We start from the raw sequence: 12,642 nt of genomic DNA, 5'->3' as shown, positions 1-12,642 counted from the left end.
ATGGCTCAGTGGTTAAGAGCACTGACTCCTCTTCCAGAGGTCCTGAGTTCAATTTCTAGCACACACATGGTGGCTTAGAACCATCTGTAAAGGAATTCAATTCCCCTCTTCTGGTGCGTCGGAAGAGAGTGACAATGTACTCATATACATAAAATAAATGAATATTAAAAAAACTTAGTTGTCAACTTAATGAGATTTAGAATGACCTGGGAGATAGGCCTCTGGGCACATCATGGGATTCTCTCAATTAGGTTAAGCAGATGGGAAGACTCATTGTCCTGAATAGTTTTATGTCAACTTGAACATAAGCTGGAGTCATTTGAAAGGAGGGAACCTCAATTGAAACAAATGTCTCCATAAAATGGAATTGTAGGGCATTTTATTAATCAGTGATTGATGGGGGATGTACCAGTCCACTGTGGGTAGTGCTATCCTGGGCTGGTGGTCCTAGATTCTATAAGAAAGCAGGCTGAACATGCCAGGAGGAGCAAGCCAGTAAATAGCAACTTTCCATGACCTCTGCATCTATTGCTGCCACCAGGTTCCTGCTCTGACTTTGAATTCCTGTTTTGATGAACAGGAACATCAATGATGAACAGTGATGTAGAAGTGTAATCCAAAACCCTTTCCTCCCCAACTTGCTTTGGTCATGGTTCCATCATAGCAATGGTGACCCATTATGGGTGGCACCACTCCTTAGGCTAGGATCCTGGACTGTGTGAAAAGGATAAAGTGAGATGAGCAGCAAACATTCATTGCTCTCTTCTTCTTGACTGGGGATAAAGTGACTACTCACTTCAGGCCCCTGCTGACTACCTTGCCATAATGGACTATAACTGTGAGCCAAGAGAAACCTTTCCGCACTCACCTTGTTTTTATCAGCATATTTTATCACAGCAACAGGAGAAGACACTGAAAAAGGAAGCGCTGGGTCTTGTGGCTATTTCTTCCATAGTGAAACATTCTTTTTCGGAACCTAACAAAACTTAGAACTGTAGTCCCTAAAGCAGCTTGCTCCCCTCCTTCACTACCCCAGCTTTGACCATGGTGAGGTGCCCCTGTAGGAGTTGTCAAAAATGGCTGCTCCTGTCAAAATGGTGGCACCACTACATCTCCTCAGCCTGCAGCCATCACAGGAGCTGTCTACAGTGGCTCACCTTTCTTGTCTCAGCCTACTGCTGTTATGAGGAGCTGTCCATGGTGGCTACACCTTTTTTCCTGCCTCAGTCTACAGCCTTAGTGACATACAACTCCAGGAGCTATGCTACAGGAGCTGTCCACAGTGGCAGCACCTCCTCTCCAGCCTCCACACCCCCCAAACCCCCCAGCAGCTCCACAGACATGGCGCTTCCGCAAAAGCCGGCTGGAGCCTGGAAGGACTTCCCACCGTAATCCATGGACCCAATTCAAAGAAAAAGGCGTGAAGAAAAGCCACCAATCCCTGAGCTCCCCAAGCTCAGGACTTGAAATCGCACCAATCCTCACTCCGGATCCTGTCCTAAAAAGTTCCACCCCCTAAGAAACCCTATATAAGCGCGGGTCTTTGTCGAATTCCTTGCTGCCCACTCCTGGGATCAAAGGGCAGCCATTCCTGGATTTGTCCCTCCACAAACCGGACCCTCCAATAAATCTCTTTCATAAGATTTACTACCTGAAAGGACAGAGAAGAAAGAAGCAAAGAAGAGAAGAAGTGGAGAGGCTGAGGTTCCCAAGCTTAGCTGGGGACACCATCCTTTGGGGACACCATCCTGAGCTGCAATGCCTCTGCTGAAGAGGCTTCCTCAGAGCTGTTTGGTTCCTGAACTCCGGTGTCTCAGGACGCTCTTCACTGGCATACCTTCTCCTGTCAGAGCTGTGTGACTCCCGAGCTCCCAAGTCCCAGGATACCCTCCCACCCAAGCAGAAACACTTACAATAATACCCAGGAAGCATTGAATAGTACAAGAATCAGAGTCCCTTCCTCAAGGTTACAGCATCAAAGAACAGCTACTGGAGAAGACACTTCTTGGGGAGCTGCCTGCTAGGCAGGCACACAGCTTCAAAGATGCGGCTGTTGAGAGCCATTGAGCTGTCACAACAGGGTGGGCTCTTCAGGGATGTGGCTGTTTTTCAGTCACCCAAGTGACCCCAACTAAGCTGGACTTGGGTGGAGCTCTTTCTTTTGTCAATTGCTAATGCTCTATCCAGAGCAAATAAACCTTTAAAAAGTGTTTTTCCAGGATAAGTCACACCGTGACTGGGTGTAGAGTCATATGGGTAGAGGTACTGGCTTCACAAGTGCAAAGATCTGGATTCCATCTCTAGTATAACAAAGGAAAAAACAAAAAACAAAAAACAAAACAACAAGCCAAGCTGTGCAGGAGGTAAGGCCCTCAGATAGCTGGACTGACTAGTCTTTTGAAAGCCTAGTTTCTCCAGACTGCCACAGCTTCCAAAAAGGTCCCAGAGGGCGGAGCAGTCACTATTGGGGAGTCTTTAAGTTTACCGAGCACTACCATGAGCGACCAATAGGGGGCAGGCTGTCCTCAGGAATTGACGCTTCCCAGCGGCGTAGCCTGAACTGTGGGTTTTTAGAACTTTGGGGAGTCGTTCGCACTGTGGCATCACTCAGTACACTGTCACACGGGTGGAGAAACTGAGTCTCAGAAAGAAGAGGTGTGACACAGCTCACTACCCACCCTTCATGACACTGTCAGAATGCCCCAGAGAGGATCCTGAAGATCCCTGGACCCTGGGGAACAGGCCACACCTCCTGCTTTCAGCCAAAGGATAGCGGAAGAGGAGCTGAACTTGGAGCCTGGCTGCTGACCTCAGAAGAGGCCATAGCTTGCTCAGGTGCAATAGGAGAAGCCCGGAGCCTCACCTCTGACGCAAACGCAGGCATGAAGCGGAAGATCACACGATGGCAGCCAAGCTATCTCCAGCTCCCAGCCTCAGATTTTCTTTCAGTATTGAAAAGATCTCACAAAGGGAGAGCTACGGACAGAAAACCCCACACTGTTCAGAAGGCTGGGAAATGAGACAAATTAACACGAACTATTCCTTGTATATATTTCAGGAAATGCACAAATATTACACATAATAATAAAATGACATAAGCAACAACCTATTCATCTACTGTCTGTCTATCTGTCTGTCCATTCATCTGTCTATCTATCTATCTATCTATCTATCTATCTATCTATCTATCTATCTATCTATCCTTACTTGCATTGTATTACACAGTAGAATGGTGCATCTTCAAGAAAGGAAGCAAACAGAAGCCACTGATAGGGAAACGAGCGACTATTTCCAATACACATCCATGAGTGCCCAATGTGTGTGTGGGGATCAGAGAAGAACTTGAGGGAGTCAGCTTTGTCCTTGTACCATGTAGGTCCTCCGGATCAAATTCAGAACTTGCTGGCATGTGCCTCTATCCAGTGGCCCTTCCGTTTTAAGACAGAATGTCTTGTAGCCCAGGCTGACCTTGAACTCAGTTGATGACCCTGAATTTCTGATACCCCTGCCTCCACCTCCCAAGTACTGGGATTACTGTACCCATTATGCTTGGTGTATGTTATTTTGGGCACTGGACCCAGGGCTTTGTTCAAGGACAAGCACTCTACCAACTGAGCCATAACCCAGCCCTTCGTTTGTCTTGCTCTATAACCCAGGCTGGTGTGGAACTCTATTATGTAGTCTAGTTAGGCTGGCCTCAAACTTACTGCAATCCTCCTGCTTCAGCAGGAGTTCTGAGATCACAGCTGTGAAACATCACGCCTGGGTTGTGTATTTGCTTTAAAACTTGATTCGTCATCTCTCTTAAGTGGTGGCTTTTGTGGGTCCCCTTCTTCATGGGGACTTTACTGTGTGACGCAAGCATATCTGTTTAAAGCTGGCCCCTACTGGTTGCCACAAATGCCCTTTGCTGTAGAGCAGGTTGCAGAGAGAGAGAGAGAGAGAGAGAGAGAGAGAGAGAGAGAGAGCGCAGCATGTGCACATATTTCCACACAGAGCAGGCTTTCTTCCGGAAGAGCATGTGAGTGCCCCATCCTCAGCAGACAATGCCAAGTTGTCTTCCAAATGTGCCAATTTCTACTTCCTCTTCAGGTGTCTGAGAGGCCATCTTCCTCCTGGGGGAAGGAATCACCCATTCATCCTGGCCACCTCTTCTTCATTCCTTTCTTCGTGTGTATTGTGTGTGATCCGCATGTCCACATACGTATGGGTACACGTGCATGTATGTGGTGTCTGTGTGGAGGCCTGAGAGTGACGTCAAGGGTCTTCCTTTCTCTCTCTTCCAGCCTGTTCTTCTAGGCAGAGCCTTCAAGTCAACCCCACAATTTGAGGATATGGAGAGTCTTGCTAGCCAGCTTGCTTGGAGATGCTGTGTCTTGGACAGGTGGGCCTCCAAGTTGGCCTGGCATTTGTGTGGATTCTGGGGATCTGAACTCTGGTGCTTTTACCTGGGCAACAAGACCCCTGAGCGACCTTGGGCTCAGATAGGTTGCCTGGTGCCCAAAGGTCTTTGTATCCATCCTGGAAAGTGGGAGGAGCTCACATGGGCCTTCCCCCTTCCCCTTCCCCCTCCCCCTTCCCCCTTCCCCTCCCCACCCCTCCCCTCCCCCTGCCTCTTCCCCTCCCCCTTCCCCCTTTCCCTTTATTCCCCTCTCACTGAGTGGAAAGAAAGGAGGCTGCTGTAGAACAAACAGCCCTCCACCTGAACCTGCCCCAGCCCCTCCTCCGAGGCCCCTAGCCATCTTCCCACACGCTAAACAAGTCCTGGCCTCCCTCCCAGGGTGCCCATGTGGTGTCTGAGATAACATCTTATCAAATCCTTTGCCAAAAAGCCTGCCTTTTTCTGCCCCTGGAAGGAATTAGTTTCACTTGTTCTGAAGGAGTCTCTGCATGCTCTCCCTCCTTCTGCCAAGAAACCCGAGAGGCCCTGGATTCCTCTGCACCTGGATGCAGACTCTGTCAGTTTAATCTGCCCTGCTTCTTCCAAAGGGCTTGAGAAGATGGGGCTGCAAGCTACTTAAAGGCTTAGGGAGGAGAGTGAAGGAGCGTCTGCCTGCATTTGGCTAGGCCTCTTGGATGAAAGACTCGTGGAGAAGGGAGTGTTTACTGGGCTCAGCGGTTACTGAAGAGGCCAGAGATGCCCTGGGGCTGCTCAGAGGGGACCCACCAGCCAGATCGCCAAAGCTGCTGAGCAAGACAATTTCCACCTCAGAGTTCTCAGAGCTGGAAGGCGTTTAGGGAGGAGATCAGAGCTACTGTACTTTATACAATCCCAGAGGGTGCTGTTTGCTTGGAGTGGTGACACCAGACACCCGCCCCCCTCCTCCACCACCTCCAGGCTCACAGTGACTACCATGACTACAACAGGAAGCCAGCAGGAGGAGTCTAACTGTGGTTTTGTTTGTTTGTTTGTTTGGTTTTTAGCTTAATTTTTTAAAAAAAATTTTTGCTTCATGTGTTATGGGTGTTTTGCCTGCATGTATGTTCATCATGTGAGTGCCCAGTGCTTGCAGAGGCCCGGAGAAGGCACTGGATTGCTGGAGATAGAATTATAGGCAGTTATAGTGAGTCATACAACTTGGGTGTTGAGAACTGAACTCAGGTTCTCTGAGAGAGCAGCAAACACTCTTAACTGATACATCTCTCCAGTTCCTTAAAATGTCTTTTTGATAATTACCTCTGTATCTGTCTGTCTGTCTCTCCCTATTGTGTGTGTGGGTGTGCGCGCGTGTGTGTGCACATGTATGTATGTGAATGTCCACACCTCTGTATGTGGAGGCAAGAAGGGAACATATGGTCCCTAGGAGCTGGAGTTACAGTTATCTGTGGGCCAAGAAGCAAGAACCTCCAGGAGATTCAGGGGGGAGGGACCTTCCTTCACCCACACAACTCTGGAAATGTTCAAAATATCTACCCATCACTCTTAGAGTTTCAGAGGACTTCTTTAAGGTGAACAATTTTGATGAGGACACAGCAGCAAACGGCTGACATCTCTGCTCTGGGAGGCGGAAGCAGAACGATCAGGAGTTCAAGATCCAGGCTGGCGATGTAGCACGGCGGATAAAACACCTGCGGAGCAGGCAGGACGCCCGGAGTTCCCTCTGGGTTCACATAAACCAGTCATGGTGGTGCACACTGGTAATCTCAGCATTTGGGAGGTGGAGGCAGGAGGATCAACACTTCCAGGTCATCCTCTGCTACAAAGTGAGTTCAAGGCCAGCCTGGGATACTTGGTACTGTATGGAACAAAGAGCAACTAAGGTCATCCAAGCCTCACCCCCACCCCAGGAGAGACGGGTTTCTGGTGGAAGTAACTGAAGAGGCAGGAAATTCCTGGAGGTGAAGGCTGGCGGTGTTGTAATCGGGATCTTGGGGGTCTCTGCGTGGGTAGCAGAGTGGGAGGGAAGCACAGCCTCGCTGCCCCACCCCCACCCCTTTCCACCTCTGCCCATCTCACTTTGCCTTGGGCTAATCTCTAACCTCAACTACAAGGCCTGTTTGCACACCAGCAAACAAACAAGACAGCAAACAAAGAGCTGTGTGTACTGCTGTAACCAGTCCCGCAGGTGGCTGGGGCGAAGTGGAAGACAGCACTGGACACTGGTGCAGATGGCATTTGAGAAGCAGTGGGCCACCCTGCCCTCTACCCCTGCGGGGGTCACAGTGTGCATCAGAGGCGGGCTGCAGATGGGTTACATAGGCTGAGCTCATGTCCACTCCTCTTGTCCTTCTGAAGATGGGTGTGGGTGACCCCAGGCTACCTAAAGTGTGTGACCAGCTGGAATGGTCTGGAAACTGGTGAGTGCAGCTGGACTCAGAGATTCAAATGCAAGCCTGGAGCTGGCCACACCCTGCTCCCTGGAGTCAGGGCTGGCAACCTCTTCAAGGAACTTAGTAGGTCACTAGCAGCACCGCGCCCCTTCCCCTGGCGCCCCAGGCTTGTTCTCTTCCTCTGCAGCTACAGGGAAGGAGGGGAGATGCCTACAGAGCCTGGCAGGTAGGTTCCTCCAGGGTGCACAATGTTTCCCCTTCTTACCTCCATGTTTAGAGCTTAGAAGCTTCTCAAAGCTTAGGACAGGTACTTTCTAGCTCTTTTCGGTTTACCCCTGCCCCTCCCCCCCTTCTTTCTGCATCTGCTGCTGTGTCACAAGCTGTCTGTGTCACCACCACCCATGGGGTGCTGCTGTACTGGCTGGTTTTGTGTGGCAACTTGACACAAGCTGAAGTTATCACAGAGAAAGGAGCCTCCCTTGAGGAAATGCCTCCATGAGACCCAGCTGTAAGGCATTTTCTCAACTAGTGATCAAGGGGGAGGACCCAGACCCTTGTGGGTGGTGCCATTTCCTGGGCTTGTAGGCTTGGGTTCTAAAAGAGAGCAAGCTGAGCAAGCCAGGGGAAGCAAGCCAGTAAGTAACATCCCTCCATGGCCTCTGCATCAGCTCCTGCTTCCTGCCCTGTGTGAGTTCCAGTCCTGACTTCCTTTGGTGATGAACAGCAATGTGGAAGTGTAAGCTGAATAAACCCTTTTCCTCCCCAACTTGTTTCTTGGTCATGATGTTTGTGCAGGAATAGAAACCCTAAGATAGGATATCCTTGGGGGACATTACTCACCAATTCATTCTCACACTTTGGTAAAGGCCAGGATCATTGCCCCCTCCCATCATATATTCTCATATTCTCTCTCTCTCTCTCTCTCTCTCTCTCTCTCTCTCTCTCTCCACCTCGTCTCTTTCTCTTTGTCTCAGTGTTTCATTTCTTCGTGCAGTCCCGGCTGTCCTGGAACTTGCTTTGCAGACCAGGCTGGCCTCAATCTCAGAGATCCACCTGCCCCTGCCCCTGCCCCCTGAGTGCTGGGACTAAAGGCTAAAGGCGTTTGCAGCCACCCCTGGCTTTTGCACTATCTCTTATACTTGATTCAGCTAGGAATACAGCCCGAGAGGCCCCTGTGTGAAGCTAGATGAAAACTGTCATTAGCCTCTCCTTATGCCATAGATGGAGACACTGAGGCCTCTAGGTGAGCAGGTCTGGGGTGGGAGTTGAACTAAGAGATAAAGTTGATCTCCGCGGTATGCATTGAGACAGAGAAAATCTGTCTCTAAATTTGAGGGTGTCTGTCTTGTGGTTTAAATGAATTCAGGTGTTTGAATGAATGGTTGGGCCCCAGTTGGTGGTGCTGTTTGGGGATGGCTTAGCCTCGTTAGAAGAAGTGTGCCACTGGGGCAGACATTTGTGCTCTCTGCTTCCTGCTTGTAGTTTAAAATGTGAACTCTCAGGGGCTGGAGAGATGGCTCAGTGGTTAAGAGCACTGGCTGCTCTTCCAGAGGACCTGGGTTCAATTCCCAGCAACCACATGGTGGCTCACAACCATCTGTAATGAGATCCGATGCCCTCTTCTGGTGTCTGAAGACAGCTACAGTGTACTCATATAAAATGAATATTTTTTTTTTTTTGGTTCTTTTTTTTTTCGGAGCTGGGGACCGAACCCAGGGCCTTGCGCTTCCTAGGTAAGCGCTCTATCACTGAGCTAAATCCCCAGCCAAAATGAATATTTTTTAAAAATGTGACCTCTCAGCTAGCTACTCCAGTCACTGTGCCTGCCTGCTGCCTTGCTGCCCCATCGTGATGGTCATGGATTCACTACCCCTTCCTTGTTCACAGCAGTAGAAAACTTAACTAAAACAATCTGGGACATCCGGATCAGGTGCATTGGCAGAAATCCAAGCTAGGAGTTGTGGAAAGGTTGCAGGAAACCACTATAATACGATTCCCTTTAAACGTCAGATTCGAGGGCTGGGCTGGGCTCAAATGGCAGAGTGCTTGACAAGCACTCACAATGCCCCGAGCTTGATCCCTATCGCCCCAAATCCCATTTGCTTTGTCTGTCTCTAAAGAGACTTTAGTTACCCTTGAACTCAAAATCCTCCTGCCTCAGTTTCTAAGTGCTGGGATTAACAGGCATCCACACCTGGCTCCTTTGCATGCAGTGGGTCCTTAAATCTCAAAGCACACCGAGTAAAATTTGCTTTGTCCGATGTGACTTTATAAATTAATGTCTAAAATTAGAATCAAATGACAATAACCTGTGTCTAAGAACCACAGTTCTTTTTTTCTTAAATTGTATTTGCATGTGTTCAAACATGCATGCGTGTGTGTGCATGTGTGTGTACCTGTGCCTTGGTGTGGGTAAGGTCAGAGGACACCTCTGTTCTGTCCTTCCACCACTGTGTGGGTCCCAGGTATCCCACTCAGGTCTTCAGGCTTATCCAGCAAGGGTTTTCACCTGCTGAGTCATCTCGCTGGTCTGAGGTGCAGTTTTTAATTTTCTTCGTGGTTCTGCATGGGCCTTGCTGCGTTCTTCCTTGTGTACAAGATCATTGAACCTGGAAAGAGAGGAACTGTGACACCCCCATGTCCTTTCTCTTTCATGCTCACTCTGCATACAACAGCATCTTAGATCTAGAGACGCCCCTCCCCACATCTTTCCTCATTTTCCTCCTGTTTCCCAATACACTTCTTTCACATTTGTGATCACCTATGGCCTGTGGGCTTTATTTACTGGACCTGTTAGATTGGCCTCTGTTATTAGGAGTTCTACTGGGTTGATTGTCCAGCACCTTTGTGTCAAGCCCTCATGACTCTATTGATCAGTCTCTCTCTGCTTCTTCATCTATTGAGATGTGAGAAAGAGCCCGCTATCATAGCCATGAGTAGCTGCTGCCACCACACCTTCCCCACCATGATGGATGGTATCTCCTTAAACCACGGCCCAAATACATCTTTTCCTCCTCAAGGGAATACCTGGGTCATGGGACTATTGTGAGGATTAAATGAAATTGGGCAATGTGGAATGCCTATATCTAGTCACTGCCACTTCAGTGGTGGCCATTATTATGAAAGATATAAGGAAGGAAGAAGACCTGATCATGAAAGATCTTGAGGGGTGTGTTCATCAGCTTTCTATCATGGTGACAAAATGCCAGGGGAGGAGAGGTTTACTGGAGTTGAAGTTTTCATCCTAAAGTTAATTGGGTTCATGCTGTCTGTAACTGAGTGTGTGTGTGTGTGTGTGTGTGTGTGTGTGTGTGTGTGTGTGTGTGTGAGAGAGAGAGAGAGAGAGAGAGAGAGAGAGAGAGAGAGAGAGAAAACTCACGCCCCAAGAGCATGCTCTGTGGATCCACTATATGAACCAGGTCCCCCTTCTAAGTCTCCAGTACTTTCCATAGCCCATCAGATGTAACCTGTAAGTGGGTGGACCCTGAGGTCTTGTGGAGCTCGGAGTCCTCAGGATCCACCTAACTACTTTCCAAAGTCACAAGAGCTGGTACCCAGGCCTTAGCACATTGTCTTGGGGAGGGGGGGGGGAGATTTAGTTCTAAACCATAGCAGGGGTGGCTTTTCTTTACTTTGTTTTGGGTTTTTGCTTGTGAGACAAAGTCTCACATAGCCTGGACTGGCCTCAGGCTTGCTATGTAGCCAAACTTCTAATCCTCCTGCCTCTGACTCAGGAATGCAGAGATCAATTATAGCCATTTGTACCGCTGTGCCTGGTCCAAGGAGAGACTTTCTCTGTGTTGGCCCTGAAGGGCAAATCAGGATTTGTGATGGGAAGATGTAATTAGACACAAGGAAGAGCTTCTCTAGAACCCTTAGAAGAAGGATGAGCTTCTGGGGTGTTCAGCGGGAGCCATTGTAGATCCACTTGGAGGGGTGTCATAAAGGAGACTCTCTTCAGATGCAGATTAGAGAAGTCGTGTGTGCCTGGCGGGAGCCTTGGGGGTGGGGTGGTTCAAGCAGCTGCAGTTCTAGTAGCTCACCGGGAGCCATCAAGTCCTTAGGCATTTGAGTTCTGACACGCCTAGGCCGGGATCTCTTCCAGCACTCAGCCCCAGAGCTGGCTGTCAGTCACTCAGCTGGAGCAGAGGAATTGGTCTGGACCCAGGACGGCCCTGAGTCCTGTGGTGGAAACCCTCGGAAGTGACTTCTCTGGGTCTGAGATCCCAGCAGGCACTGCGGTTAACAGTCCTTGCGTCTGCTGGGAACTGGCTCCACACTGTCATCTGCAGCACTCAATATTGTAGGAACTCAGACAACCAGATCCTTAGCTTCAGCAGAGATGAATTTCAGGTGGAGCCAGTGTAGAGTAGAGCTGGAAGTGGTTAAAAATATTTTTATGATATAGATTTTTTAAATGCAAGGTTTCAATCAAGGGTTAGTAGAGAGAGATGCTTAGAGAATAAAACATGTCAAGTGTGGATGTGCGTTTTTCCTGGAGTTGAGGGAATAAAATGTCTTATTCCCTTGGAAAGAGGAAACCTCGATGGAGGAGTGCCCGAATTAGATTGTCCTATGGGCAGGTTTCACTGGGGGCAGGGGGCATTTTCTTGATGAATAATAGATGTGAAAGGACTTGGTTTACTGTGGGTGGTGCCATTCCTGAGCAAGTGGTCCTGGGTGGTACAAGTAAGTGAGCCTGGCAGTGGTGCACACCTTTTAATCCTGGCACTCAGGAGGCAGAGGCAGTCAGATCTCTCTGGATTTGAGGACCGCCTACTCTACAGAGTGAGTTCCGGGACAGCTAAGGTTACATAGAGAAACCCTGTCTCAGAAAATAAAATAAAAAAATTTTTAAAAAAAAGAGAGGGAAGGAGGGAGGGAGGGAGGGAGGGAGAGAGAGAGAGAGAGAAAGAGAGAGAGAGAGAGAGAGAGAGAGAGAGAGAGAGCAGGCTGAGCAAGCCACGGAGAGTAAGCCAGTAAGCAGCATCACTCCATGGCCTTTGTTTCAGCTCCTGCCTCCAGGCTCCCTGCTCCACTTGAACTCCTGGTTTCAGTCAGCAAAGGACATGATTGGCACCTGTAAGGCACACAAGCCCCAGACTCCTCAAGTGTTTTTTTCACAGCAATAGAAATGAAACTTAGGGCTGGAGAGATGACTCAGTGGTTAAGAGCACTGACTGCTCTTCCAGAGGTCCTGAGTTCAATTCCCAGCAACCACATGGTGGCTCACAACCATCTGGGATCTGATGTCCTCTTCTGGTGTCTGAAGACAGCGACAGTGTATTTATATAATACATAAATCTTAAAAAAAAAATAAATGAAACTTAGACCCCTCTGGTCCTGTCACTACTTTGCAGGGAGGTGACTACCCATGAGGGAGTCTGGGAGGTTGGTCAGCTCTGTTTTGAGAGTTCTAAAGCTTACAAAAATCACAGAATTACAGGGTGAGCCACTGGGTGACAGCTAGTGGGTAGGGTCCCTCTGTCCTGCCAAATGAGAAGTTAAACCACCTGTGCCTTCCTCCCTGCCATGGAGCCGAGATGGTGACTCTGGTAAATGCTTTTCTCCCAAGGAGAAACATCTTATCAGTAAAGATTGTGGCTAAACCACTGTGATGGTACCCAAATATTTTTTTGGTAGTTGTTGTCACAAAATACCTGACAAGAAACAACTCCAGGAAGGAAAGGTTTGTTTTGGCTCAGAGTTTGGATGTATAATTCACATGGCAGGAGAGTCATGGGAATACTAGCGTGAGGCAGCTGGGAAGGGCAGAGAGGAATGCTGGTGTTAAGATTGCCTTCTCCTTTTGATTCAGTCCAGACCCCAGCCCATGGGCTGGTGTTGCTCACATTCAATGACTGTCTTTCT

This window comes from Rattus norvegicus, chromosome 10 (assembly GCF_036323735.1).
Source record: "Rattus norvegicus strain BN/NHsdMcwi chromosome 10, GRCr8, whole genome shotgun sequence".
Classification (NCBI taxonomy): domain Eukaryota; kingdom Metazoa; phylum Chordata; class Mammalia; order Rodentia; family Muridae; genus Rattus; species Rattus norvegicus.
The sequence above is the reverse complement of the archived record's forward strand: the minus strand, read 5'-3'. Positions refer to the sequence as shown.